Source organism: Perognathus longimembris, chromosome 13 (assembly GCF_023159225.1).
Source record: "Perognathus longimembris pacificus isolate PPM17 chromosome 13, ASM2315922v1, whole genome shotgun sequence".
Lineage (NCBI taxonomy): Eukaryota > Metazoa > Chordata > Mammalia > Rodentia > Heteromyidae > Perognathus > Perognathus longimembris.
The window spans coordinates 10,552,059-10,579,964 of NC_063173.1; the positions used below are offsets into that span (position 1 = coordinate 10,552,059).

At 37.7% G+C, this 27,906-nt stretch overlaps 1 protein-coding gene and 1 long non-coding RNA gene across 5 annotated transcripts in view; one reads left to right on the forward strand and one right to left on the reverse strand.

Moving 5' to 3' along the window:
• The window catches only part of Nox4 (NADPH oxidase 4), a 146,682-nt gene that overhangs the window by 112,121 nt on the left and 6,655 nt on the right, over positions 1-27,906 (reverse strand). The gene's annotated exons all lie outside the window — the stretch shown is intronic.
• Positions 25,888-27,390, forward strand: LOC125361570. The gene is made up of 2 exons (XR_007212961.1): positions 25,888-27,174; positions 27,290-27,390. It is a non-coding gene; the product is annotated as an uncharacterized LOC125361570 (long non-coding RNA).

The following is a 27,906-nucleotide window of genomic DNA, read 5'->3' on the forward strand; positions in this document are numbered from 1 at the left end:
AGAGATTGTGCAAGAAAGGATGGCAGAGAGACTCCATGTACATGATTTGCTGACTTACATTCAGGGTCCTGGTTTCAGCAGTAACCAGAGCGTCTGGAGTTGATGGTAGCCCTGACTAGTAGGAAGAATGATGAACACCTCAGTTCTACAGCAGCAAGAGACTACATTCTATCCACAACACAAGTGATCTCAGAAGCAGATTCTTCCAGAGCTCTAGCAATGAAGAGCTGGATGTTAATCCTGTGAGTTTCACAGTAGCTGCAAGACTCCTAGCCGATAAAACTACAGTAAATATTAGAAAGTTGTGTCTATCGTAAGCCACTATATTTGTTATGGCAGCAGCATTTAAAAAGAAAAAGGAACACACCAAAATGACTCAACTTTTATCAAGAAATTTCAGGCTCCATACTCAAAGATTGATTCCACAAAGCCAGTGTGGGATCTATAGATTTTGATTTTGTGATAAATTATTCAAAGGGCAAACCTTGGATCCAAACAAGTCTTTTGACAGACATCTAATCATGTCATTTTTAACTAATTGTAACCCAAATAAAACTAGAATCACTAACATTCCAAAAAATTTAACTGCCACATAGCTCCTGTCCTCACCTGGGGAATAAGCTTAGATATCAGTTACAAAGGATAACTGAAGCTTATTACTTAATATTTTTAAATTAGCAATTTTGAAGCTGCTGTGTTTACATGAGAACTGTTGAACCAACATTTTAACTTAGAAGTACAAATCAGCACTAAGATTCACCTGGATAAAACAGTAAAGGATCGCACACAGAAAAGTGATTCCAACACCTTATCAAAAAGCTGATAAACATCACATAAGAATATATTCCACTGGCAGAATAGCAAGTCAATATAAATAAACTTAACTCTGTTGCTATAAACAATAATAGAGATTTTAAGTATTTTATTTTATCTACACAGTAAAAAATTAAATTATCTAGGAATATATCTAAGCAGAGCATGTGAGAATTTTATTTAATCAATAAAAACTAAAAAAAAAAAAACTTAACAAAAACCTAACTAGGTATATGATATAGCATGTTTTACATGGGAAGATTTAATGTCATGAAGACACCAATCTCTCAAAACTCTAACCAAAACCCCAATAGGTATTTTTTAAATGAAACAGGAAACTAACTTTAAAATGTATACAAAAAAGCAAACCACAAAATCTAATTGGAACAAACAGAAAGAAGTAGCATTTGGCATCTATACAGCAGGATTTATACTAACGGAAGTTATAGCAATCTAGTGTGTATTTTTTATACTGATAGAGAAATGAAAGAATCATTGTACATACTAAACTATGTCACATGAAACAAAGAAGGCAGATCAGTGAGGAATAAAATCCCAGTTCACTGAAGAGGAAAACTTGTTTTACATATGGAAAAAAAAAAACCTTTATACCCTGGTTTCTAACAAGAATAAAACAACATTATGCCTTTGTTTCTAACTACTTCAAATCACTAATTCTGAATGGATTGGGGAGTAAAAGATCAGAAAGCAAACTCAAACTTTTCAAAACATAGATATGAGTCTTTAACACATCAGTATTAATTACTTGAGGATTTTGATGACAGACAAAGCTCAAAATTTGTCAAAATATCCAAGACTTTAAGCATATATTAGAAAATATTAAATGTTTTTCAATTGCAGAAAAATAAGGAACTCAAAGTTCACAGCAATGATAATCATTACCAAACAAGTATAAGTAAAGGGAAGAATAATATAAAAGCAAATTATTCATAATGTTTTAATTATAGGTGCATCCATGTATATACATCATATATACATGTATATAGGATGTACATTTTATCGTAAGAAAATATTTGTAAAATATATTTAAAAAATGGAAATCATGACTCATTCACTTAGGGACTGGGGAACAATAATAATTTGATTCTGCTCATTTAAAATAAGCAAACAGGACCCAAGCTCTGACAAGTGGCTCATTCCTGTAACCTTAACTACACAGGAGGCTGAGCTCTCGGGAAAGAGCTATGAAGCCAGCCCAGACAGAAAAGACCTCAAGATGCTGTCTCCAAATAATCAGTAAAACGCCACACTGGAGGTGTGGTTCACGTTATAAAGTAGCAATCACAAGCAAGCAAGTAAGGGAAAATGCAAAGACCTGAGACCTGAGTTCAAGCCATGGTACTCACACAAAAAAGATTATAAAAAATAAAAATGAAACAACATAAAAGGTGATTTTGGCAAACTTGGGTCTTCTCCACAATTTAAGCTATTTCTAAATAACAGTTACTATGCCAGTTATTTAAAAAAAAAAAATCCCTCAGCCAGGTGCCGTGGCTCACACCTGCAATCCTACCTACTCAGGAGGCTGAGATCTGAGGATTGGGATTTGAAAGCAGCTCATGGCTGGGGATATGGCCTAGTGGCAAGAGTGCTTGACTCATATACATGAAGCCCTGGGTTCGATTCCCCAGCACCGCATATATAGAAAATGGCCAGAGGTGGCGCTGTGGCTCAAGTGGCAGAGTGCTAGCCTTGAGCAAAAAGAAGCCAGGGGCAGTGCTCAGACCCTGAGTACAAGGCCCAGGACTGACAAAAAAAAAAAATCTTTCTGAAAGCAGCTCATGCAAGAAAGTCTGTGAGACTCTTAATCCCCAAATAATCAGGAAAAAAAAGCCATAAAAGTGGAACTGTGGCTCAAGTTATAGAGTGCTAACCTTGAGCACAAAAAAGCTCAGGAACAGCATCAAGTTCAAGCTCCAGGACAAGCAAAAACACAAAAAGTACCTCACTGGTGAGGGAAAATTGTTCCTGGCATAGTGAGACAAACTTATAATTCTCATACTTATAAAATAGCAGCAAGAAGATAGACACTTTAAGGTCAGCCTGAGCACACAGCAAGTTCAAAGGCAGTCACAGCTGTTCTGAGACAGTGAGACTATCTCAGAAACACTAAATTCTGAGGCTGTAATTCATTGGCAGAGCCCTTGTCTAGCCTGAGCAAGACCCTGAGTTTGATCAATAGCACCAGTAAACAAGCAAAGAAATAACAATAATAACAAAATAAAAATACCTTAATAATTATTAAAAGAAATTCTTTTCAAGTACTTAATTCAGTGGCTGTCAAATGAAAAACATTCCATAAATGGTGTATATTATAGATATTAATGATAACAATAGAAACAATATTTTGGGGTCATCTGAATTCCACATCCCAGATCAGCTGTGTCTCATACAAGTTAATCACAACCACATTGCATACATATTTTTAAAAAGAATCAGTAACTTGGCATTCATATAATTGCTTGGAAGAACTAATTTTAAATCAAGCTCTTTCCAAACTGTTAAGCTATTATCCATTAGTATCTCAAATAACGTGTCATATGAAAAGGAATAAATCAAAGGGGGGTAGGGAGGAAGGAAAAAACAAAGAATTGGAAACAGTACACTGAAAAAAATAAACCAAAAAAAAACTCTGTTATTTCTATTTCTTGGACTGCATTTCAATGAGCATCATTTTATATGGTCATATGTACATAGCTATTGTGATACTCTGCTAAGAATATTATAGACATATTCTAGTTGTTACAAATGAGGGAAAACATACAGACTACATTTCTTTAGGTCTGGCTTGCTTCGCTTAATATAATTTTTTCCAAGTCTTTCCATTTCCTCCCTCCCCCCACCCACTTGGTAGTGGGGCTTGAAGTGGGGGCCTGGGTGCCGTCCCTAAGCACTTCACCTCAAGGCTAGTGCTCTACCACTTGAGCCACAGCATCATTCCTGGTTTTCTGGTGGTTAATTGGAGATAAGAGTCTCACAGACTTTCTCCCGTTTGGACTGGATTTGAACCATAATCCTCAGATCTCACCCTACCGAGTAGCTAGGATTACAGGTGTGAGCCACTAGAACCTAGCTCTTCCATTTCCTTATGAATGGGATGATGTCGTTCTTTCTAATGGAAGCATAGAATTCTATTGTGTATATATGCCACATTTTATTGATACATTCATCTAACAAGGGGCATCTGTGTTGATTCCACATCTTAGTTATGGTAAATAATGCTGCAATGTACATGGTTGTGCTGGTAGCTTTAGTGTGGCCTTGTTTATGGCCTTTTGGGGAAATGCCCAAGAGATCGCAAGTCATAGGGGGCTCTATGTTCAGTCTTTTGAGGAACCTCCATATGGCTTTCCAGAGTGGTTGAACAAGTTTACACTCACACCAGCAGTGTAGTAGGGGTCCCTTTTGGCCACATCCCTGCCAGCATCTGTTATTATTAGTTTTCTTGATAATAGCCATTTGTCTTGTATATAAGTTTATCTCATCTGGTGAACGGAAGGGGAATCAGAGAAATAGTGGTACAAAATGTGAACCAAATCAACAGTGATACTCACTAGTCACCATGTTGGAAATAAACTTTACAATTTGGGGGATAGGAGAGTAGGGGAGGGAGTAAACCTGTTCAAAAAGAAATATACTCGGGCTGGAAATATGGCCTAGTGGCAAGAGTGCTTGCTCATATACATGAAGCCCTTGGTTCGATTCCCCAGCACCACATATATAGAAAATGGCCAGAAGTGGCGCTGTGGCTCAAGTGGCAGAGTGCTAGCCCTGAGCCAAAAGAAGCCAGGGACAGTGCTCAGACCCTGAGTCCAAAGGCCCAGGACTGGCAAAAAAAAAAAAAAAAAAAAAGAAAAGAAAAGAAATATACTCATTATCTTACTTATGTAACTGTAAGCCCTCTGTACGTCACCTGTACAATAAAATTTTTTAAAAAATGAAAATTTAATTAATTAATTAAATGGGAAACAAAGAAAAAGAGCCACATTCATATATTTGACCTAACCTGAATTTGGCACAAAACATGTCTGGTTCAAATGAACTGATTAAGAATTTGTATATACCCCTGATAGTATCAACATAACACTTAGCATAATGCCATGAAATCTTTTCTTCTGCCAGCATATGAAATGTTGTTCCAAGAGGCAAGAAATAATAATGGTTAGTGTTTGTCAAGAAAGTGATCATTCCCACTGGAAGATAAAAGTGGCTGATATATCCAGTTTGGCTATTTCTAAACCACATGTTAGGACTGCTTCGGGTATAATTCGATGGATATACTTGTGGTTTGGCAGATCAATGCAACTTTCTCCAGACAATCTAGGAAGGATGCTGAATATAATTTTCTCACCTCCACCAGCAAAGTGATGATCATTTGAAAGTGATGAGATTTTGTTAGTTATCTAAGCCTCCAGAGAAATAAAATAATTGCTACTTCTTTTGATCTTGCAACTTTTGATCTTGCAAGAAAATTTTCAACTCAAGGATTTTAGATGACAATTTTATCTGTAACTTTCACATACCATTTAAAGTATATCAACTAAAATCTAACACATAAATCCATTTAAAGTAAAATAAAATCTTATCTTGAAAAAAATCTCCAAATACACAGAAATTCATGACTCAAGCCATACAAATAAATTACCTATATTTACTCTGGGGTTTAATGCCTTGAAGAAAATTCATATATTATTTCAGTTCTGTTTATTACATGTCTAAGAGGGTTTTGTTGTTGGTTTTATATTTAGTCACATGGTAATTTAATTCAAAGTGGCTTTAAAAAGTACCCTTAGGGGCTGGAAATATGGCCCAGTGGCAAGAGTGCTTGTATACATGAAGCCCTAGGTTCGATTCCTCAGCACCACATACAAAGAAAAGGCCAGAAGTGGCACTGTGGCTCAAGTGATAGAGTGCTAGCCTTTAGCACAGAGGCCAGGGACAGTCAGTGCTCAGGCCCTGAGTCCAAGCCCCAGGACTGGCAAAAAAATAAAAAAGAGAGTAACCTTAGGGAACACTGAGTTTAGTTTAGCATTGTACTTCTGGAAGTTGTAACAAGGATTCCTTTTTCTCCCATGTGTCTGTTCCTGAATATATTAGTTGTTATACTTTTTAAAAGCAAAGGTTTTTTTCTACTATGTACTCAGAGTATAAAGCTCTCTTTACTGAGAAGTAGCACAGAGAGAGGAAATTGGACATCTATATTCAGTGGCATGATTATAAGAAAACAATGTACTTACCAACTCCTCAGATAATATACTAGTGGCTAGAGATGTTTGTCTTGTTTAGTTACCATTAATCTACTGTAAACATCAGCCACCTGAAGTATCCACTAAAACCAAATGCCTGCCATAAGTTACCTGCTCAGCATAAGTTGTCTAGCAAGCATGTTCTGATTATTAGTTTTACTTCACCTGCTTCTCTGATGTTTTCAGATTTCATCAGGTTCACAATCACTAGATGGCAGCGTTATTTTCCTGTGTCAAGTTTTATCTATAAGGAAGGTCTTTGAGATATATCATTAACTGTGGAATCCAGATTCATTTTTATAAATGTACTTCAAATCAACAGGCATAAGCAAAGAACAGCTCAATCCTTGCAATAAACTTCATGTGTCTCCCTACATTTGGGAGAAAATTTGGTTGCAGCTCTAATCCCGAGAGAGAAATAACTTAGAGTATTGGTGATATAATTTCATTTTGTTTAGGTAATGGGGATGGAGCCCATATAGTAGGATGACCCTAACAAAAGGAAAAAAGGGATCGAGGTTTTCTGATGGAATAATTCTTTAACATACACAAGGCCCTGGCTTCCATCCCCAGGACAGCAAAGAAGAAAAGCTTAGAGCATATTCTCTCTCTCTCTCTCTCTCTCTCTCTCTCTCTCTCTCTCTCTCTCTCTCTCTCTCGCTCTCTCTCGCTCTCTCGCTCTAGCTCTCTCTCTTGCTCTAGCTCTCTTTCTCCCCTCTCCATGTTTCTCCCTCTTTTTGTCCTCTCCATCTCTCACTTCTTCTCTCCCCTCCTCTCTCTCCCTCCCACTATCTCAACCATGATGCTGATATAGCAATAGATATCTACAAACCAGAAAAAGACATCGACAATGGATCTGCTTAGCATCTTGAACTTGGATTTTCTAGCCTTTAGATATGTAAGAAATAAATGATTGTATTTGAAACCACCCTGCCACTAGTATGCTATAATAGCAGATCAAACTAAGACAACCATAGAGAACAGTATCAGAAGTTGTATCATTTGAAACATATAATAAAAGACTTTAATACCTTGGTAGATCAACTGAGTTACTATTTCCCCAACATTGCAAACACATAGATTCTTATCTTAAAGCCATTCATTTTGAGCTTGTTGACTTATCTAAAAACTTAATGTAATTTGATCTAATACAATGCACTATATCATAAATATATTAAATTGTATCATTACATACAATGTAACAATATAATAACACTAGCTTTAAGGGATTTGTGAAAAGTAAAAGCAATCTAAAATGCAAGTAGTATGCATAATTAGCGTAGGACCACAAGGCCATTGAATCACATCCTTGATTTCTTTTCTGGACTTCTCCAGTCAATGTGTGTACTCTGCTTCCATTATTCATACCACACATTTATTGTAGTTTGCACATAGGTACCAGGCATGGATTTAAACAGAAAAAAAAAATCCTTTTCTTTTATAGGTAAGTAAGGGAAACACATTATTCCAATAGCTTCATAAGCAAATTTAAACAGTAAGACTGACAAATGGTGTGTTTGAGAAACAAAGTGAACATCAGTAAGCCTTCCTTGATTAAGTAAATAATAAGCTGAGTTTTCAGATTGAGAAGGACCTGTATGCAGGAACAAGAGGCTCAGGAATGATGCATAGCAATGGTGGGAGAGGGAAAATGAAGCCAAAGGTACAGTTGGGAGGACCTTGCAGAACATGGCAAATTCTGTTAAGAATATGTCTTTATCCTAAAGTCAGTGCAAGATATTAGCCTGTGTTAAAAGTTGTAGCAACCTAGGCACATGTCAAAATATCCAAAGTAAAGACCCCAAACCACAAAAAAAAAAAAAATCAAAGGGTAGACAAATGGGATTGCATCAAAACTGCAGAGCTTCTGCATGGCAAAGGACATAGCTAGCAAGATAAATAGAAAGCTCACAGATTAGGAGAAGATTTTTACTAGCTATTCATCAGACAAGGGCCTCAAATCTAAAATATACTTAGCCCTCAAAATATTAACCCCCCCCCCCAAATAAGTCCTCAAAGAAACAACAACTCAATTAATAAATGGCCTAAAAACCTAAAGAGAGATATTTCAGAAGAAATAAGAATGGCCAATAGACACAGGAAGAGATGTTCAACATCTCTGGCCATAAAAGAAATGCAAATCAAAACAACTGAGATTCCACCTCCCCCCAGTTAGAATGGCCATTATCAAGAAAACGAATAACAACAGATACAGGCGGGAATGAGGACAAAAGGGAACCCTAATACACTGTTGGTGGAATTGTGAACTTGTTCAACTACTCTGGAAAGCAGTATGGAGGTTCCTCAAAAGACTAAACATAGCACCTCCCTATAACCCAGCAACTCCACTCCTGGGCATTTATGCAGTAGACCACAAACAAGGCCACACTAAAGCTACAAGCACAACCATGTTCATAGCAGCACTGTTTGCCATAGCCAAGATATGGAATCAACCCAGATCCCCCTCAGTGGACAAACAGATCACGAAAATGTGGTACACACACACACACACACACACACACACACACACACACACACAATGGAATTCTATGCTTCCATCAGAAAGAATGACATTGCCCAATTCATAAGGAAATGGAAAGACTAGGACAAAATTATATTAAGTGAAGTAAGCCAGACACAAAGAAACAGGTTGCATAGTTTCCCTTGTTTGTGGTGACTACAATATGCTTATAAATCTACAAGTAAACATTTGATGGTAAAAGGCAAAAAATTACACTTAGACATGATAAATTATACAGATCTCTAAACATTCATATAGTGAGACCCAAGGAGGGTATTCTTAGGAGAGGATCAATATCTATGTGCATATGATTATATAAAATGTTTATTGAAATTAACTCTAAGAAATGGGACCAAGAGGCTTTTTGTTATTTTTCTTTTTTCTTTCTTTCTTTCTTTTTCTTTTTTTTTTCTCTCCTTTGTTGCTGTGTTTGATCCCTGTACCTTTTGTCTTGTATACAAGTTTATCTGTTTGGGGAAGGGTGAGTGGGAGTACAAAATGGTGGAACAGAGTGTGAACAAATACAGCAGTGATTCTCACTGGAAACCATGTTGAAAATGAACTCCACAACTTGTGGGGGAGGGAGGGATGGAAAAAGTGAGAGAAAACTAGGGAAGTGGTGACATTATTCAAAAAGAAATGGATTCATCATCTGACTTATGTAACTGTTACCTCTCTGCAATAAATCCTTTTTATAATAATTTTTTTTAAGTTGTAGCAAATCCATGAGTGGTGGCTGAGAAATCTAACATCAAGGTAGATCCTGTGTCTTATGGGGTATACTTCCTCATCACCTGTCTTGTCTAACCTCACACAGTGGCTACCTAACACTCTGAAGACATATTTCTATAGGCACAGATCCCAGACAAGCAGGTTCTACAGCCTAATCTCAATCTCACAAAGATCACTTCTCCTAGTGGGGGAGGAGGGGTGTCAGGATTCCAAACATGAATTTGAGGGTATATAAACATTCAGGCCACAGCATAATGAGATCCTATATGCAATGAACTGGCATAAAATGTCAGTATTTGATAATGATTATTCTCAGTGATATGTTGGGAACAGATTAGAAGGAAGCAATTTGACAGTCATAATACTTTCTGTAGGTAAACACCACCACAATCAAATTTTGCAAGAGATAAGGACCAAACTTAAGCTAATTAGATGGGTTTTATACCTAGAAGGGATTGAGTTTTTACCATATGTTTTACTTACAATATATATCTTTTGCTGAAAACTTGTATAAAACAATTCTTTTCTGAGGGATCAAATATTTTAATTAGGCAGACAATGGTCAAGAGTCTGCAGTGACTATGCATAGCAAACATCAAGTTGTGTACCTTAATTATACATATATATGCATATATAATTAAATAAAATTATCAAAAAATTATCAAGCTTAGTTTTCTGTCCTTCAATAAAGTTGGAAAATATCAATCTTAGTTTCTTAAAAGTGGATGATCATACCTGGCTGAATGAAGATCATCCTTAAACATTCTATTTAGTCAGGATGTTATGTTTCTTTATGTATTAAATTAATAACTATATTGCATTTCAGTGCTTATTTAAATAACAGTCTTATTGCCCTTCATTACTGGACATTTAGATTGTTTCTAATATTCAGATAGCTTAACCACAGTTGAGACAACCATCCCCAAATATACATCTCTGACTACTTTTATAAGATAGAGGTCTAGATGCAAAACTGCAAAGGAATACAACCTTTAAAAATATAATGCTATATCTGGATGTGGAGGGATCATACCTACACCTAGCTACTTAGGAGGCTGAGGTCCAGAGGAGCATGGGTTTAACGCAAGCCCAGGCACGAAAATCAATAAGACTCTATCTCCAAAATAACTAACACATAGAGTACTAAGCAACCAAGCAAGCTGAGCAAGCTCAAGACACTGGTTCAAACCCAGTATTAGTAAAATATAATATGTAACATAATATGTATTAATACCATACCTTGAGAAAAAGATGCATCTATTAATAAGTTTGTTTCCATGTATCATTCTTTTTTTACTCTTTGTTGTCAGTTTATATTCCCCTGGAAATCCATATGCTCACGAACATAAAGTTCCTTCACTATTTCTTTTCTTTTTTATTTATTTTATTAAACACATTTTGTTGTTATTGTAAATAACAGAGGAGTTATAGTTATATGTCATGTAATAAGTATATTTCTTCTTGAACAATGTCACCCTTTCCCACACTCTTCCCGTTTTTCCCCTCTTATCCCCACCCACAAATTGTATCGTTCATTTTCCACATAATGGCTAGTGAGTACCACGCTGCACTTGTTCACCCTTTGTCCCATCTTTTCTCTGCCCCTCTTCTCCTCCTAAAGATAAAAACAACAACAACAATAACAAAAATCCCATTTCCATTTCCTGGTGTGTTATTTTATATGATCATATGGACATAGCTGTTGATCCTTTGTGATCTATCCTATACCTATCCTCCTTTGGTCTCATTGTGTGAATGTCTAGAGACCTGTATAATTTATCATGTCCTATTGGCTATTTCTTACCAGCAATATAAGGTATACAAAGCAATCATTGTGACATTTCCATTTATACTGTCTCCCACTTGTTCTTCCTCTTCTCTATCAGCCCTTCTACTTTCATGATTCCTTTGTTTTGATTTTAGATTCAATGTAAGAGAAGAAAAAAAGAAAAAAGGAAGTACTTGTCTTTCTAAGTCTGGCATATGTCACTTAACATGATATCCCAGTTCCATCCATTTTCTGCACGCTGATGTGATTTCATTCATTGTTCTGGCTAAATATCACTCCGCTGAGCATATAGCATATCTCCTATGCATTGATGCATAATAGTACCTAGGCCGTTTCTATCAGTATTCACTATTGAGAATGGCATTTGCCATAAATGCAGGTGTACAGGTATACCAATTTTGATTCCACTGATTTTTTACACAGGAGGAGTATACACAAGTTCGGTGTATTTTCAGCTTCACAAAGAACCTCCAGTGGTTGCACTAACAGACATTCCCACTAGCAATATGTAAGGGTCACACACACACACACACACACACACACACACACCATATCCTTGCCATTTTTTGTAAGAATAATTCTAAAAGGGCCTGGCCTATGACTATATCTTGCTCGGTGGCTAAATTTCTTTCATATTATAAAGCTCCTCCTATCCAAAGGGAACCCATCCTCTGAATTCTGCTAAAGATATAGGCTATTCCAGAGACAGAAGATTGTCCCAGGACTAGAAATTTCTCTTTAATTTTGTTGGCTTTGTTTTGGTTTTGTGTTGGTCCTGGGGCTTGAACTCTAGAACTGGGGGCTGTTCCTGAGCTCTTCAGCTCATGGCTAGTGCTCTACCAGTTGAGCCATGACTCCACTTCTGGTTTTCTGGTGGTTAATGGAGATAAGAGTCTCAGAGACTTTCTTCCCTGGGCTGGCTTTGAACCATGATCCTCAGAACTGAACCTCCTGAACAGCTAGGATGAAGAGACAGGCCTGAGCCACAGGCTCCCTTTACTTTTTACACATAAATGGAAGCTATGACTGTAACTGCTATTAACAGATTTGCTCTGGATAATTTTCCTAAAAGAGACATCTAAACCAGAGATAAAAGGAGTGTGACTTCCTAGCCTCATTGTGGTTTCACTAGGCTTGAGATGATCTGAAGACTCCTCCAGCATCTCTGTAACCTATCCTGATGTACCTACACTAAGCACATCCTCTAGGAAGCAAGCACTGCAGAGCAGCACTGGACACAATCTGCTCTCCCTAGCATGCCACCTGCTTACACTAGTCAACTATTGCAACAATGTCTCCTCCTGAGTTTGAAATTATAGACTTTTTGCACAGGATTGTTGTCAAGTAATGACACTTCTTTCCTACAGTAGAAAAGAAAAACATGGGGATGGGAGAAAACAGGTGCAGAAGTTACTCAATTTTGACTCAACTTTTGAACATTTTACATTCCTTCTTTCCACAGCCTCATCGTAGTTCTTCAATAAGCTATGGAATGAGACAAAGCTCATTAAAATAGCTCAACCTAGAGTGGACTTACAAACTAATATTGCTGGTGAATTAGTTTTTACATAATTATTTTGCTCTTCACTGGGAATTATTTTTTTTAATTTGGGGAACTATATGACATTTTACATATAAATATTTACATATAGTAATTATCCAGAGAGACTGGAAAAGAAGAGAGAAGTATTAATAGTAAGCTTGAACACTGTCTGGCTTACTCCTTGTGAGTCACCAATTAGTCATTTTCAGGAAAATATAAAAATAACTTTAGAAACTCAAGAAATAATTTTGCATTGTGATTTGCAGTGTGTGTGTGTGTGTGTGTGTGTGTGTGTGTGTGTGTGTGTTACCATTAAGGTCCATTTTACTGACTGCTCTGACACAGGGGTACATTTTAATCAAGCTAAGCAAAGCCTGTGCAATACTTAATTTGTACATGTTTTAGAATCACAAAATTGTAGTCTTTCAGGAACTCAGACACAACAACAGTCCACCTTCCTGTTTGTCATTTCTTACAATGCCAATTAAGAAAGCTGCAAGGAAGGAAACCCAGCTCCTCCCCCGTGCCCAGTTCCCTAACCCAGACTCAAGGTGTGAAGTCAGGAACCTTATTTAGCTGTGTGTCCAGCTGCTTATGTCTACCCAAACAGTACATTCATTTTCCTTTCCTTCTATTTAAAATTCCCCAGAGACTTCCTAAATTTGTCTCTAGAATAGATATTACCTAGTGATGACTGGGCATGTAGCCCACACTTGTAATCTCAACTACTTGGATGGTAGAGAATGGAAGGATTGTGTCTTGGGGAAAAGTAACTGGGACCCCATCTCAACCAATAAGTTCCAAAGTGACCTGCCTCTGTCATGCTAGCAAGGCTCGCTGAAATAGGAGAAGCATAGTCCAGATTAACCTAGGGGGAAATACAAGCTCTAATTCAAAACATAAGTAAAGCAACAGCACTGGGAAGGGGTGGCTCAACCGGCAGAATGCGTGCCTAGCAAATGCAAGGCTCTGAGCTCAAACTCCATTACCCAAGCAAACATTACTGCAAGAAAAACTGATGTGCTATTTTTAAACAAAATAAAGATAATTACACTTTTCTTTCTGAAATACTGACTTCTTTAGTCTAGGGTAGGATGTCAGGGCTCCGCGCCATGCTAGGCATTCATTGTTTTAGAATACATTGTGAAGATAGATAACCCTATGTTTGAGGCCCCTTTGTTCGCTGTGTGGCCTTATGTAATTTTTCTTACCACATCTTGAGTTGATTTTCTTTACTTGCAGAACCGAAAAAGAAAGTGGAAATAAGACATCTATAACAAAGAGGCATTATTAGAAGCATGAGGTGAGCAGATACAGAGCACAATGCAGGACCTGCTAGTCAAAAGAAGAACCAACAGAAGCCATCATCCTCCTGGTCACACCCTCCAAAAACCTGACCCAGCTCAGGATTTGAGTGCTCCTCAGCCCTGCTGTCTTTACATGGCCAGCTCTTCATGGTGGCATCAATGTTCCCATTGGAGTTGCGCAATCGAACCTCATCTACTTGCATCTAAAGAGTGAAGGAAGTGTAGGCTTGTAGTAGACATTCAGTAACTGTACGGTAGATGAAGGAATGAGCATGCAACAAGAATTCCATGTCCTTATTAGAAAAAGAGACACCACAAATGATTACCAAGTTTATCTCATTCTAGTTCTAATGGAGCATCAGAAATCAGTCATGCGCAACTCCACCCCCATTTACTACTCCAAATTTCCCTATTGTGCACATATCCTAACAAATTTAGAGCTTCCCACTCAGTGCTCCGTTTTCATGTTTCTGAATATTGTTTATGAAGCACTTCACTTTTTATATTATAATGCTTTGCCTATTTATTTTAACATCCCTCTAACAATTTAGCAAGTGGTAATACAGGTGACAGAGCTCAGTGCACTTCTTATTCTTGAAGACGTCAAAGTGCATGCTCATTAAGTAAAGGGGTGCACAAAGGGAGGGAAGAAGGTTGAAAAAAATGCAATCATGCTATTCAGCATGCACTGTGTGAAAAATGACCTAAGTAACTTTCGGTCAGGGATGGAGGGGGGCGAGAACTGGGGGAAAGTAAAGGAAGGGGTGGCATTGTACAAAAAGAAGAAATGTATTCATTATCTCACTTATGAAATGGTAGCCTCTCTGTACAGCACCTTAATAATAACAAGAACATTATTTTTCAAAAAAAAACTTTATTTTCAATAAGTACTCTTTGGGAAAAAAAAACATGCTCTGGGCAATAAAAGGCAAAGAAAAGTATTCACAAAATGGATCCAAGGATAAAGATGATGACTTCATAGGAAGTGGAGACCATTTCTCAAGGCAATTCAAAGTACCTCTTACTGTCCTTGTACTCATCAAAATTGTCTATGGTTCTAAATCAGGGCATCTTATTCTGGTGCTTATAAATACAACCTAGCATCCGAATTTTAAGGTCAAGCTTGTCTAATTAATAAATTACAGCAAGGACCTGAATTTAGAATAGGATTCATATTCCATAGAACGGGTATTAACTTTAGAAGCAGGAACACGGGCTGAGATGCAGCATAGTGGTAGAGCACCTGCTGAACATACTTAAAAGTCATAGATTTGATTCCTAGTGTCACCATAAATTAAAAATGACAATGCACTGGATGGTTACTTACAAAGCTGACCATCTGCCAGGCGCCAGTGGCCCATGCTATAATGTCGCTATTCAAGAAACTAAGGAGTTTGCAGCTCCAAGCCATCTTAAGCATCCAAGTTTGTGAGAGTCTCATCTCCAAGTAGCCACTAAAATGCCATGGGCATTTAGTGACCCGGGGGCTATGGGTTGAGGGTAGAACGCTAGCCTTGAGTAAATAAAGCTCAGAGATAGGACTCAAGTCCTGAGTTCAAACTTCAGCACCAGCACAAAAACAAACAGCAACAACAACAACAGAAAAAAACCATTTACCTAATATGATGAAGTACCATATAGAAACAATAATTATAAACAAGAATACCAGAAAATAATTAGCTATAAGTATATTAAGAAATTCTCTTTTTAAAGATCTTAAAATAATAATTTAGTGATCTTGGAGTAGGACTAAACTTCAGTGACTGTCACGTTATTCCATAATAAGCTGTAAGTCATTCCAAATGATCATAACTAGTTTCTGACTACTAGTGGCCTTGAAACTTTTAGCTATGATATAACTTTTGACTCCAGCTGATCTCACTTTCCTCCTAAAATGTATTTCCAAAAAGCTATTACTTCTGAAGGAACAGCTGGTGTTGTTTGTTTTCCATGAAAACAAACTTGTCATAAAAAAATATAGCCTATCCTGACTATATCAAGATTTCCTCATGCTTTACTCAGAACTTCCTGTTGGTTATATTTTTTCTTTCCACTTGTCTACCTAAATAGAAAGTTCTTCAACTTTCAGTAGGAAGATGCTTATGTCTTACCAAAGTCTATTAAAACTAAAGGGGAAAAGGCAGCAATTAATGAAGTTAATCAGACTAAATTGTCATATATGGTATGAATGTATGAACAATCATTGTAAAATACCTTGTGTGAGGGAGTGTATGGTGTCACACTACTGGGCTGGAATTAGGGCATGGTGCTCTTACATTTTTCACTGAAGTCTGGTCCTCTAAGGTGGACATTGGTGGCTCATGCCTGTAAACCTAGCTACTCCAGAGGCTGAGACCTGAGGACTGAGGTTCAAAGCCAGCCCAGGCAGGAAAGTCTGTGAGACTCTTATCTCCAGTTAACTACCAGGAAACTAGAAGTGGAGCTATGGCTCACTCAAAGTAGTAGAGAGCTAGCCTTGATCAAGAGAGCTCCAAGACAGCAGCTCAGGCACCGAGTCCAAGCCCATGACCAATAGAAAAAATAAAGACTAGCCCTTTCCAACTTGAGACACATGTCTTCTTCCACTTTTTTGCTAGTTAATTGGAGGTCAGAGTCTTACAGACTTTACTGCCCCTGCTGGCTTTGAATCACAACCCTCAGAACTCAGCCTCTGGAGTAGCTAGGACTACAGGCATGTAATACTGGCACCCACCAATATGAAACCCTCTTGCACAAGTAATACATACTAAAAACTAAATATGAGGGGCTGGGGATATAGCCTAGTGGCAAGAGTGCCTGCCTCGGATACACGAGGCCCTAGGTTCGATTCCCCAGCACCACATATACAGAAAACGGCCAGAAGTGGCGCTGTGGCTCAAGTGGCAGAGTGCTAGCCTTGAGCGGGAAGAAGCCAGGGACAGTTCTCAGGCCCTGAGTCCAAGGCCCAGGACTGGCCAAAAAAAAAAAAAAACTAAATATGAATGACAGGAAAGTGAAACCAGTTCTGCTAAGAAGTTGGGTCCAGTGGGAGAGGGAGAGGGCGAATGAAGGAGAGCCTGGTGGAAATACATGGGCAAATTTATGAAAATAGAACAATGAAACTTGTTGAAATTGTTTTAAGAAGTAGGAGGGGAGATGAGAAAAAGAGAGGGTGAGTTTGATTGGGTATACTGCATGCATGTATGAAAATGTCATCATGAAACCCTCATAGTACCACTAATATATGCTAATAAAAAACATTTTAAAGCCAGACACAGTGGCTCATGCCTATTCAAGTAGCTGAGATCTGAGGATTGCAGTTCAAAGCCAGCCTGGGTAGGGAAGTCCATGAGACTCTTATTTCCAATAAACTACTCAGAAAAAGCTGGAACTAGAGCTGTTGCTAAAGTGGTAGAGCATTAGACTTGCACCTAAAGAGGCCCAGGGACAGCGTCAAGGCCCATAGTTCAAGCCTCAGGACCAGAAAATAAAAATAAAAATTTTTTGAAACATGAAGATGTGCATAGATATTACAATAGCATATATTGTAAAAGGGCATATAGTTTCTCTCTCCTTGTAAAAAGAAGACAATGTTACAAGTTGGTAGTTCTGTCTCTGTTTTCTCTGCCTTATTTTTTTTTTCCTTCTAGTCTACATGTCTGTCTGGCAAAGCTAAAGTTTAACATAAAGGAAACCCAGGATTATATATGAACTTGGACATGAGCCTCCAAAGTCAGTACTGGTGCATGGACAGGTGGTGAGACAAAAACCAGTGAAATTACTCACAACTTACACCTGTGACCTCAAACAAAGTCACTAGTATAAAAAAAGTAAGAATTAAAGCAGCTAAACAGTAAGAAAGATTGCCTTCCCTTTTGCTCAGAGTTGTTGCAGAGTAAAAGTACATTACGTGAAAGTAGCTTGACTACTTTGGCTGAAGAATATTATTGAGGTGCAAATATTTTCAAGTTCATCTATTAGGTGCCTGCCAATTATGCCCCGTCCTCATGTCTCCTTTCCAAGGCCTCTAGAGCAACTGAAAATTTCCAGTTCTTCCCACCACAGAGGTGAGCTGTGAGGAAATCCTAGTTCTTCCCACCACAGAGGTGAGCTGCGAGGAAATCCTAGTTCTTCCCACCACAGAGGTGAGCTGCGAGGAAATCCTAGTTCTTCCCACCACAGAGGTGAGCTGCAAGGAAATCCTAGACAGCCGGGCTGACTGCAGAGCACTCTCAACTGACGGAAGTCATCGGTCCAGTGCGTCTAATCACAATCACCCCACACGAAGTCAGCTACTTCTCATCAGACACACTCACTCTTCCATATCCTCTTCTCTACTTCTCCACACCAATCTCAACACGCTTCCCTGCTCCACGGTCACACACGAACACGAAGAACTCTGACCATGTTCATCCCCCTCCACTATCTCCCTTCACCCTCCTTCTTCCCACTTAGCTCTCCCTCCCTGCACAGGACATATTTTACATTCCTATATTTCACACATACAGTTGCAGTAGTTTAACCACATTGACTCTCTCACTCCCTCTTAACCCATCTCCACTACCTACGATTACCTAACAGCTTTCAGTAACTTCAATTTTGTGGAACTCTCAATCTGACTAAAACTAGACATTGTTACCATAGGAGAAACTCCACTGTGCTTCTTATTTACGAAAATTTTGTAGGTGAAACTTCCATTGTAAAACCAACAAATTATGATTATATTTAGGTTACAACACTCTATGTTATGGTTATGGTTTTGTCATTTGAATTCACAGGAAATTAGAAATAATCTATGTGTTCTTGTCTAGAACTATGGATAAATACGTGGTCCACGCAAACTGTGGACTACAATGCACCATAACGAAGAAACCACACAGCTGCACAGACAGACTCTGAAAACATAACAATAAATGGGAAAATGTAAGAAAATGACAGTCCTCTGGCACTCTACCACTTTCGTGAATTAAAACAAAAATACACATAAAACACAGGTAAAACAGTAAATGCATATCAAAGGTTGATCTTATACAGAGGAGAACTGAATGGGAGAATCAGGAGAAATTAAACAAATTAACACAAAATGAATAGTGAGGAAAGGAAAAGAGCTCTTGCTCAGATTCATGAAGACAGTGTGCTCAACTACGAGAGATGTTTCATCAGTACCCTATACCTGACACCAGATCTCGTGTGATCCTTTATTTGCACCACATTAATCTATAAAAATGTCTTTTTCATGTGTTCCTAAATTTATGAATCACTTCACACAAGGTTCTTTAAAAAATTCCTCCAGGAATTTGGAGCCAAATTTTTTACACAGAGCCAACTGAAACCCTTAACTATTATCTTAAATTGTCTTCAAATTATAACTAAGAAAATACATATATAGCCATTTATAAAATATGCTTTCAAAAACATTTCATATTTCTTGTCTTGTGAGAAATTGACTTCTCTTAGCTGTAGGAAAATTTGTGTCACTAGCAAATATTTGCAACTAGATTGCCATGTCCAAACATGGTCATTTCAGTCCCTGAGAGGCTGAGACAAGGGCTCAGCATGGAGTACATAGTGAGAGCTTTAAAAAAAAAATTCACGGGCTGGGGATATAGCCTAGTGGCAAGAGTGCCTGCCTCGGATACACGAGGCCCTAGGTTCGATTCCCCAGCACCACATATACAGAAAACGGCCAGAAGCTGCGCTGTGGCTCAAGTGGCAGAGTGCTAGCCTTGAGCGGGAAGAAGCCAGGGACAGTGCTCAGGCCCTGAGTCCAAGGCCCAGGACTGGCCAAAAAAAAAAAAAAAATCACAAAACTTCAAACACCTCCTCAAATAATGAATCAGGAGTCTTAGTATCACAAATGAATTTATCTATAATTCACCACTAGAAAGAATAAGACACTTTTTTAAAGCCTTAGATTCATTTCATCTTAACTCACAAATCTCCCTATCCAACCAAAAGAAAAAAGAAAAAAGAAACCTATAATAGTGATCTCAGATTAAAGTATTCAAAATTAAATGTAGCTTAAACTAAATTACCATGTTGATAAATCAAAATGTTTCAATATTGAGATATTCATATAATTTAATTTAATTCTCAATCTCAACCCAAGGAAACAGGCTATCAAGTTTTAATATAAATTATTTAAAGGTACATTTGTTAAAGAGGTAAAGTGAATTTTGAAGTTAGACCAATTATTCCACAAAAAAAATCATGTTCCTACCTACTCAGGAAGCTGAAGTCTGAGAATTGTGGTTCAAAACCAGCCCAAGCAGTAAAGTCCATGAGAGTGTTATGTCCAATTAATAAAAAGCCAAAGTGGAACTGTGGATCAAATAGTAGTAAAGACCTAGCCTTGAACATAAAAGCTAAGTTCAAGCTCCATTCCCAGCATATGCAGAAAACAAAAAGGAAATCATGTTCTGTTCACATCAGAGATATCACTATATTCAGAATTGAGCTAACAGTCCATGCTCAGGAAAAGTGACATTAAATACTGATGTTGACAAGAATCAAAATGAATACTAAAAAGAACTTTCATAAATTAAATTTCATACATCTAAAATCTATCAGCGAACTTCCTCTTCATGCATGGCACAGTCAAGATTTGAAACTAGTTCAACTCTAAGACCAGTTTCCTTTAAGCAAGTCAGTCGAAATTAAAGAAATCTGTGGATTGGTTCAAAGTAATATTCTAGATCAGAATGACTAAACAGTTGCTCCAGTGTACAAATCTATACATTCCAAGCCAATCCTTTACCTTACAGAAACAGCATGGGATGTAATGAATGGAGCACAGATGATTCCCCAACAGCAAATGCCTTTCTCAAGTAAAGAAGATGATAAAGTTCTACATGCTTGTGGTTTCATGGGTCATGATACTCTCCAGTTAAAGTTCATTAATGAAGACCCAATTGATGGTATTTGTCTGGCTTTCCCTTTATATATTCTGAGCAATTGGGCGGGGGGGGGGGGGGGGTGGGATGAAGAGGGGGAAAAAAAGCATTTTCCCAACCTTTTGTTTATATAACTCAACATATTTCCCTCATGTGGTTGATCTCACACTTTTCAAAACCAAGAGATTGGGGGCTGGGGATATGGCCTAGTGGCAAGAGTGCTTGCCTCCTATATATGAAGCCCTGCATTCGATTCCCCAGCACCACATATATAAAAACAGCCAAAAGGGGCCCTGTGGCTCAAGTGGCAGAGCGCTAGCCTTGAGCAAGAAGAACCCAGGAGCATATGACAGTGCTCAGGCCCTGAGTCCAACGCCCAGGACTGGAAAAAAAAATGTACTCAAAACCAAGAGATTGGAAAGATACTAACTTATAAAGTAACATGACCGAGGAAATCAGTGAGATCTAACAGCGTAACTCCACACCTTAGGTCACCAACCATCAGTGTTCTCAGTGGGTCAGCTGGTACATCTTAATTTCTCACTCTGCAATCCTCTCTCTTTCACTTGCCTTTCAATCCATGCTCCCATAGGAGAAAGCACAGCACAGAAGTTCCTCAGTTCTGTTCCTCAAGATAAGAAGGCTTATGAAAGACATAAGAAGAGGCATACTGAGAGAAAAGGAATTTATCAAGAAGCCTAAAAGAATATCACAAGAAAAAAGAAAAACTTGTTTGGGTAACAGACACTCCACATTCTTCCCACTGAGTCAAGCCTTTCTAGATTACATTAAACCTGATTACAGGTGATTTCAAATCACCAACTTGAAAATTTTACTATAGGGTAAAGAAAGTAGCCAAAGAGGAAACATCCTAGGGATGCATCATAACTTTCAATGCATTTAATAATATACATCTTTGGCTTTTCATCTCAGATATAGAAGATGATTTGACTTTGAATATTATCACAAATTTATTTCTACCTTGAATTATATCAACCTGTAGTCTTGATATATGTCTATAAACCTTAAAAAAAAATCCCAGATCTATGGTATCCATTAAACCATACAACTTTCTCATACAAAACCATTTGTTAGGTTCATTGATACAAGAATATGAACCGCAGCCAAATTAACCTTTCTGATTTTTGAAAATGTGCACCAAGAACCTTGATTAAAGTCCAAACTTCCTTAAATCCACCTAATTCTTCTTTAGGTCCCTTGACAAAACTGAAAACTTTTTCACACCTCTTGAACTTTATCATATTAAGAGGTTGCGCTGGATGCAAAACTAAGAAGTGAGGCAGGTGTTAAGGATGGGAAATTCCTGCCTTGGTAACTGGCTTATATACAAGAGTGTTACTATTAATTACAATGTGTCACAAGTCTTGAGGACCACATTTAACAGTCAACACTACAAAAGCAAAATCTATTGACTATGAAGGGTTGATTGTACTTAAAAAAATAATATACCAATATTAACTGAAATCTTCTCACCAGCCTGACCTGACATTAGGTTAATTTGCTGATGTGTTCTATATAAAAGCCCTTACTATTCTTCAACTTGTGGGTGAGGATAACAAGAAAAACCTGAGAGAGAACAAAGGAAGGAGTGACATTATCCAAAAAGAAATGGACTCGTTACCTGGCTTATAAAACTGTAACCTCTATACAACATCTTTACAATAACAAAATAAATTGAGAAGAAGTGAAGAAGTGACAGGAGAGGAGACAGAAAAGAATCACTTGAAAGTGTTATATTTTTTTTCTTTAAGTGTCAAATTCTTTTCTGTGTTTTCTTCTTCTCTCATTCTTTACAACATTCACAATAATACATTTTATTATTTTCTTTTTTTTTTTTTTTTTTTTTTTTTTGCCAGTCCTGGGCCTTGGACTCAGGGCCTGAGCACTGTCCCTGGCTTCTTCCCGCTCAAGGCTAGCACTCTGCCACTTGAGCCACAGCGCCGCTTCTGGCCGTTTTCTGTATATGTGGTGCTGGGGAATCGAACCTAGGGCCTCGTGTATCCGAGGCAGGCACTCTTGCCGCTAGGCTATATCCCCAGCCCCACATTTTATTATTTTCTAACCCAGGAGCATATGACAAAAGCATGACATTCATTTGCTTTGAAAATAGAAAACAATCTCATGAAATGAACACTATTTCCTTTGCTTAATGCTTGAAAACTCCAAACTTTAGTAAAGATTAATAAAAAGTATTAATATGTTTAATCAAATGTGTTCTGCCTCAAACTGAAATTCCACCCAATAATCATAGCTGGGTTGTCAAACTTTGTGCCAGTGACAAATAGCAGCAAATACTCTCCCCATCTCAGAAGGGTCAGGGTGGCAGCCAGAGGTCAGCCACAAGACTGAGACTGGAATGTTCTAGCATACCTGCAAATACATGACATTACCATCAGACAGCTATCTATAAAGCATTTTTATAAATACTAAAAAATGGAAGACAATATAAATCTTCCTTCCCAACATATATGCTCAATAAATGCCTTCCATCTCTGTATGTCTTAGAATTCTTCTTGGTGTATACTTACTTGTACACATAAAAATGTATAATGTTACTATTTCTAATATCTATACTAATGCATAATTCCATTTATGGTGATAGAAGGAAGGAAGGAAAGGAGGGAGGGAGGGAGGGAGGGAGGGAGGGAGGGAGGGAGGGAGGGAGGGAGGGAGGGAGGGAGGGAGGGAGAAAACTAAACTTTGAACATCTATTAGGTGAGGTAAATGGACGAGAACAACCCCTCATGGCTCTGTAAAATACCACAGTTCTACAGGCTCCTCCCTACCAGGCTGAGTGCTCCTCTGGGGAAAGAGTCCATGGCAACAATGCTCACACCCATGACTACTATTACCCAGACTTAGCAGTGAGCAAGAGTAAATAACTTCTCGGTATTCATTATGTTCCTTCTCCAGGACTCAATGTCAGTTCCCTGAAGTCATAGTCTGAAAGCCAAGATTGAAGCAATCAAAATGAAAAATTGGTACTGTTCCTCACAGGGTATTAATTTATCTGATTTCCTTTATGAGGGCATGGAGAGAGCAAAGTGTTATGTAAGAGCAATGTTCAAAATAGTTGCAGGGTAACACTAAGACTAAAGTTCTACAAATAACTGAGCTGGAACATCAAAACACCTTCCTAAGTGGGCCTGGGTAGAGCTCTTGTGCAATATCATTCTGGAAAGCCAGTGCTTGGCTAGGATCCTTCAGTTAAGGAGAATAGGATACTGCTAATCTCGTACTTATTCCCAAAACTCATGCTCAGTTTTCAAAGAAAGGCTAAGAAACCTGGTAGATGTTACACCCCAAATTCACATACATGCAAATGCATATGTGAAGTATTATCATTTAGTACCTCAAAATGTGACTCTCCAGGGAGACAGAGCCTTTAAGGAGGAGTCATTGGAATGGCCCTGAATTGAATCCTATAACTGGTGTCCCTACAAGAAGAGGAGATGAGGAAATGGACACCTGCAGAGGGAAGACCATGTGACAATACTGAGGAAAACAGCCATCACGAATCAAGGAGGGAAGCCCTAAGAAGGGACCTATCATATTCTCACCTTCATCCTTGACTTTGCCCTGCCCAAATTTTGAGGAAACATGTTGTTGCTATGGTTGAAGCCACTCTATGTGGTACATTGTATGTGGTTGTAGTTATATATTATGTAACTATATGAAATGGCTAATATTTGATTGTCTTTAGTGCCTCCTAATGGCTATTTCATCAGGCACCAGTGGATCATGCCTATAATACTATATCCTAAGAAGCGTGAGATCTGAGGGTCCAAGTTTGAAGCCAGCCTGGGCAGAAAATTATGAGATTCTTATCTCCAGTTAACCAGCAAAAGTGTAGATCAAGTGCTAAAGCACCACTTGTGAGTGAAAAAGCTGAGCAAAAATGCTGAGCTCTGCTAGCACCATGTGTGCACACAAACATTTTATATGGGTCAACCTAACATTAATATGGGGACAATAACAGGTGAGCTTCTGAGCAATGGTTAGAATACAAGGTCTGCCCACAGATGAATGGATTTGAAAATATCATAGATAAATATACGGGAGATCATATTCTATATTAGAAAGAGAGATTCTGCTTCAAATAATAATATGAGTGAATCTGGAATAAAGCCTGTTGAATAAATTAAGCCAAGCAGAAAAGGTATATAGCACATGACCTCACATGCATATGGACTCTCACAAAGCTGACTTGACAGAAGTAGTGAACACATGGTAGAGGTTAGAATTGCCAAGGGAAAAGGGGGTAAATGGGGTTGTGGGGAGGATAGTCAACGATTTGTTGACCAATTGTTGCAGAGAATAAATGAAGCTTAAGAGACTACAGTTAATAATAATATATTATAGTCTTGAAAAGTGTTCAGAAAATAGATTTTAAGGCTGGGAATATGGCCTACTGGCAAGAGTGCTTGCCCGTATACATGAAGCCCTGGGTTCAATTCCCCAGCATGACATATATAGAAAACGGCCAGAAGTGGGCGCTGTGGCTCAAGTGGCAGAGTGCTAGCCTTGAGCAAAAAGAGGCCAGGGACAGTGCTCAGGCCCTGAGTCCAAGTCCAGGACTGGCCAAAGGAAAAAAAAAAAAGAAAGAAAGAAAGCAAATATATTTCAAGTGTTCTCACTATGAAAAACCGAGGCAATTATGTAAGATAACACACATGATTACCATTATGTAAGATAATTATGTAAGATAGCAATTATGTAAGATAATACATATGATAATTAACTCCATCTAACTACTTAATAATACATACATTTTCAAAATGTTACGTTGTACAAAATATATACAATTCTGTATGTCAACAGATTTTTAATACAATAATAAAAATATACATGTTTTAGAAGCAGGAACTTAGGGATATACTCCCTGTTTTTGTCACTAACTAGCAAATTATATCCCAATTCAGTCAGTCAGGTCCAAAACAAAAAGCTGAAAAGTATCTCTTCTACAGAATTAATAAACAAAAACATGAATCAGTCTAATGTATACTAGCTGGCCAGAGCTCATTGATACAATCTTCTGTTGACATTCATTAATAGTCTCCATAACAAAATGCAAGAGGTAGATTTGAAAATATCTAAAACTCATTCCAACTTCCAATTAGTCAGTCAGACTATAAATGTAATTAGACAGTCAGAATAGAACAGAGATGTTATGTACTAAGCCCTAAGAATTCTGAGCTAGCAGAATGAAAAATAAAATAAAACCATATCCTATCTCCTAAATTCCTTAACAATTTATCTGACAGAAGTATTTTTAAAAACCAACTACTCTACCTAAAACACAGTTTATCTTGAGGGTAAGTCAATGGTTTAGTTCTTAGCTTCTTAATTGCTAGACATTTCAAAAAATATTTTCACATAAAATGAAAATAAACCACAGTGTGGCATTTAATGTATTTTCATTCATGTTTCTGACTCTTCATTATAGGAGGCTCCTATTAGATGGAGATAACCAATATATCAAATAAGGGGAAAAATCCACTAACTCAGTGAGTAGTAATTAACAAGTCTTTCAAGTTTATTTTTCTACTGTGGAAAATGCGAAAGAAAGCTAAGGAAATATATCAAAACTCCTTAGTCTAAAACTCTGAATTGCTATCTCTTATTAAAAGGACAAACAACTAAATGTCTTCATCAAAGTAATGTAACTCAGCTTTGCTGTCAGTAAGCAGGAAGAAAACTGAAAGAGCCGAATGTTAAGAAGAAAAACAAAACAAAATAATACTTTGCTAAAAATATCCCCCAAATTAAAACCATAATGCATGCCTGTGTAATTCTAACTAATGACTTCTATACTCTGTGCAATAAAAGGCAAGAATAAGTTAAAAGTTAAGTACTCTCTGAAATTCACAGGAAGCATATGGTCAGGATCAAAGCTGCCCGGGCTAGCTGAGAAACTAAAACTGACTTAAAATCCTAGGTCCATTCATCTGGAGACCAAATTCTGACTGACCTTAAGCAGTTCACATGACATCAGACTCTGTCTCTGTAAAATGTTATGGTAATAAAGCCTACGACTCATGAGAAAGTAACTAGATTTAACATTAACATTTCTAACGGATACTGATTAACAAGAGTCATCATCACGGTTTGATTTGGAAGTTAGAAGAACCTACCTGCTTACAACTTTCTTCCAAATAACAAGTATCTCAATAATGGTTTCCACAGGAAAATACAATCAACACTAATGCAACAGATCTAATACAATGTGAGAATAGGTTTTTAAGAAGAGGAAGAGAGAAGGGAGGAAGGGAAAGAGGAGGGAGAAGAGAAGGAAAAAGAGGAGGAGAAGTAGGAAGAGGAGAAACAAGAAGGAAGGAAGGAAGGACGGAAGGAAGGAAGGAAGGAAGGAAGGAAGGAAGGAAGGAAGGAAGGAAGGAAGGAAGGAAGGAAGGAAGGAAGGAAGGGAGAAAGAAAAGTAAAAAGAGACAAAAGAATGTGAATTCCTAGAATGAGAAAAAATAGGTTGAAATTTCAAATGTAAGACACAAACATTAGTTTGGGGATTTAAAAAAGGAATAAAATCAATACACTGAATCAAGGACTATAAAACATATTATATTCCCATGAAAAAATGTTAGTTAAATGTCATCTTATTTAAATGTCAAAATACGTCTCAAAATGGAGAATCATAAATATGAGGAGTTCCCTAGGCATGGTTTAGAATTAAACTTGCCTAAATACTTTTCTTCTTTTTCAGGGCTGGAGACTGAACCCATACCAGTCAAGGGCTTCACTATGCAGCTATACTCCCAGCTCACTGCCTCAATTTATTTTTGAACAACATGAAATTTCTCTGGGTTGCTTATACCACATTAATATTTTCCATGATAGTAGTTGAATTTTCCATTTCTAAGGAAAAAAGTCAAAATAGTTTTTATCCTAAGTAACAAAAGAAATCCTTTGTTTAAAAGACTGTCATGGGAGGGTAGATGAGGTTATTGTGTAACTTATTTGTTTGTGTATTTTGATGTTTCCTCAGGATGTTGCTTGTCCTTAGCCAATTATAAGGCTCCCAAACTC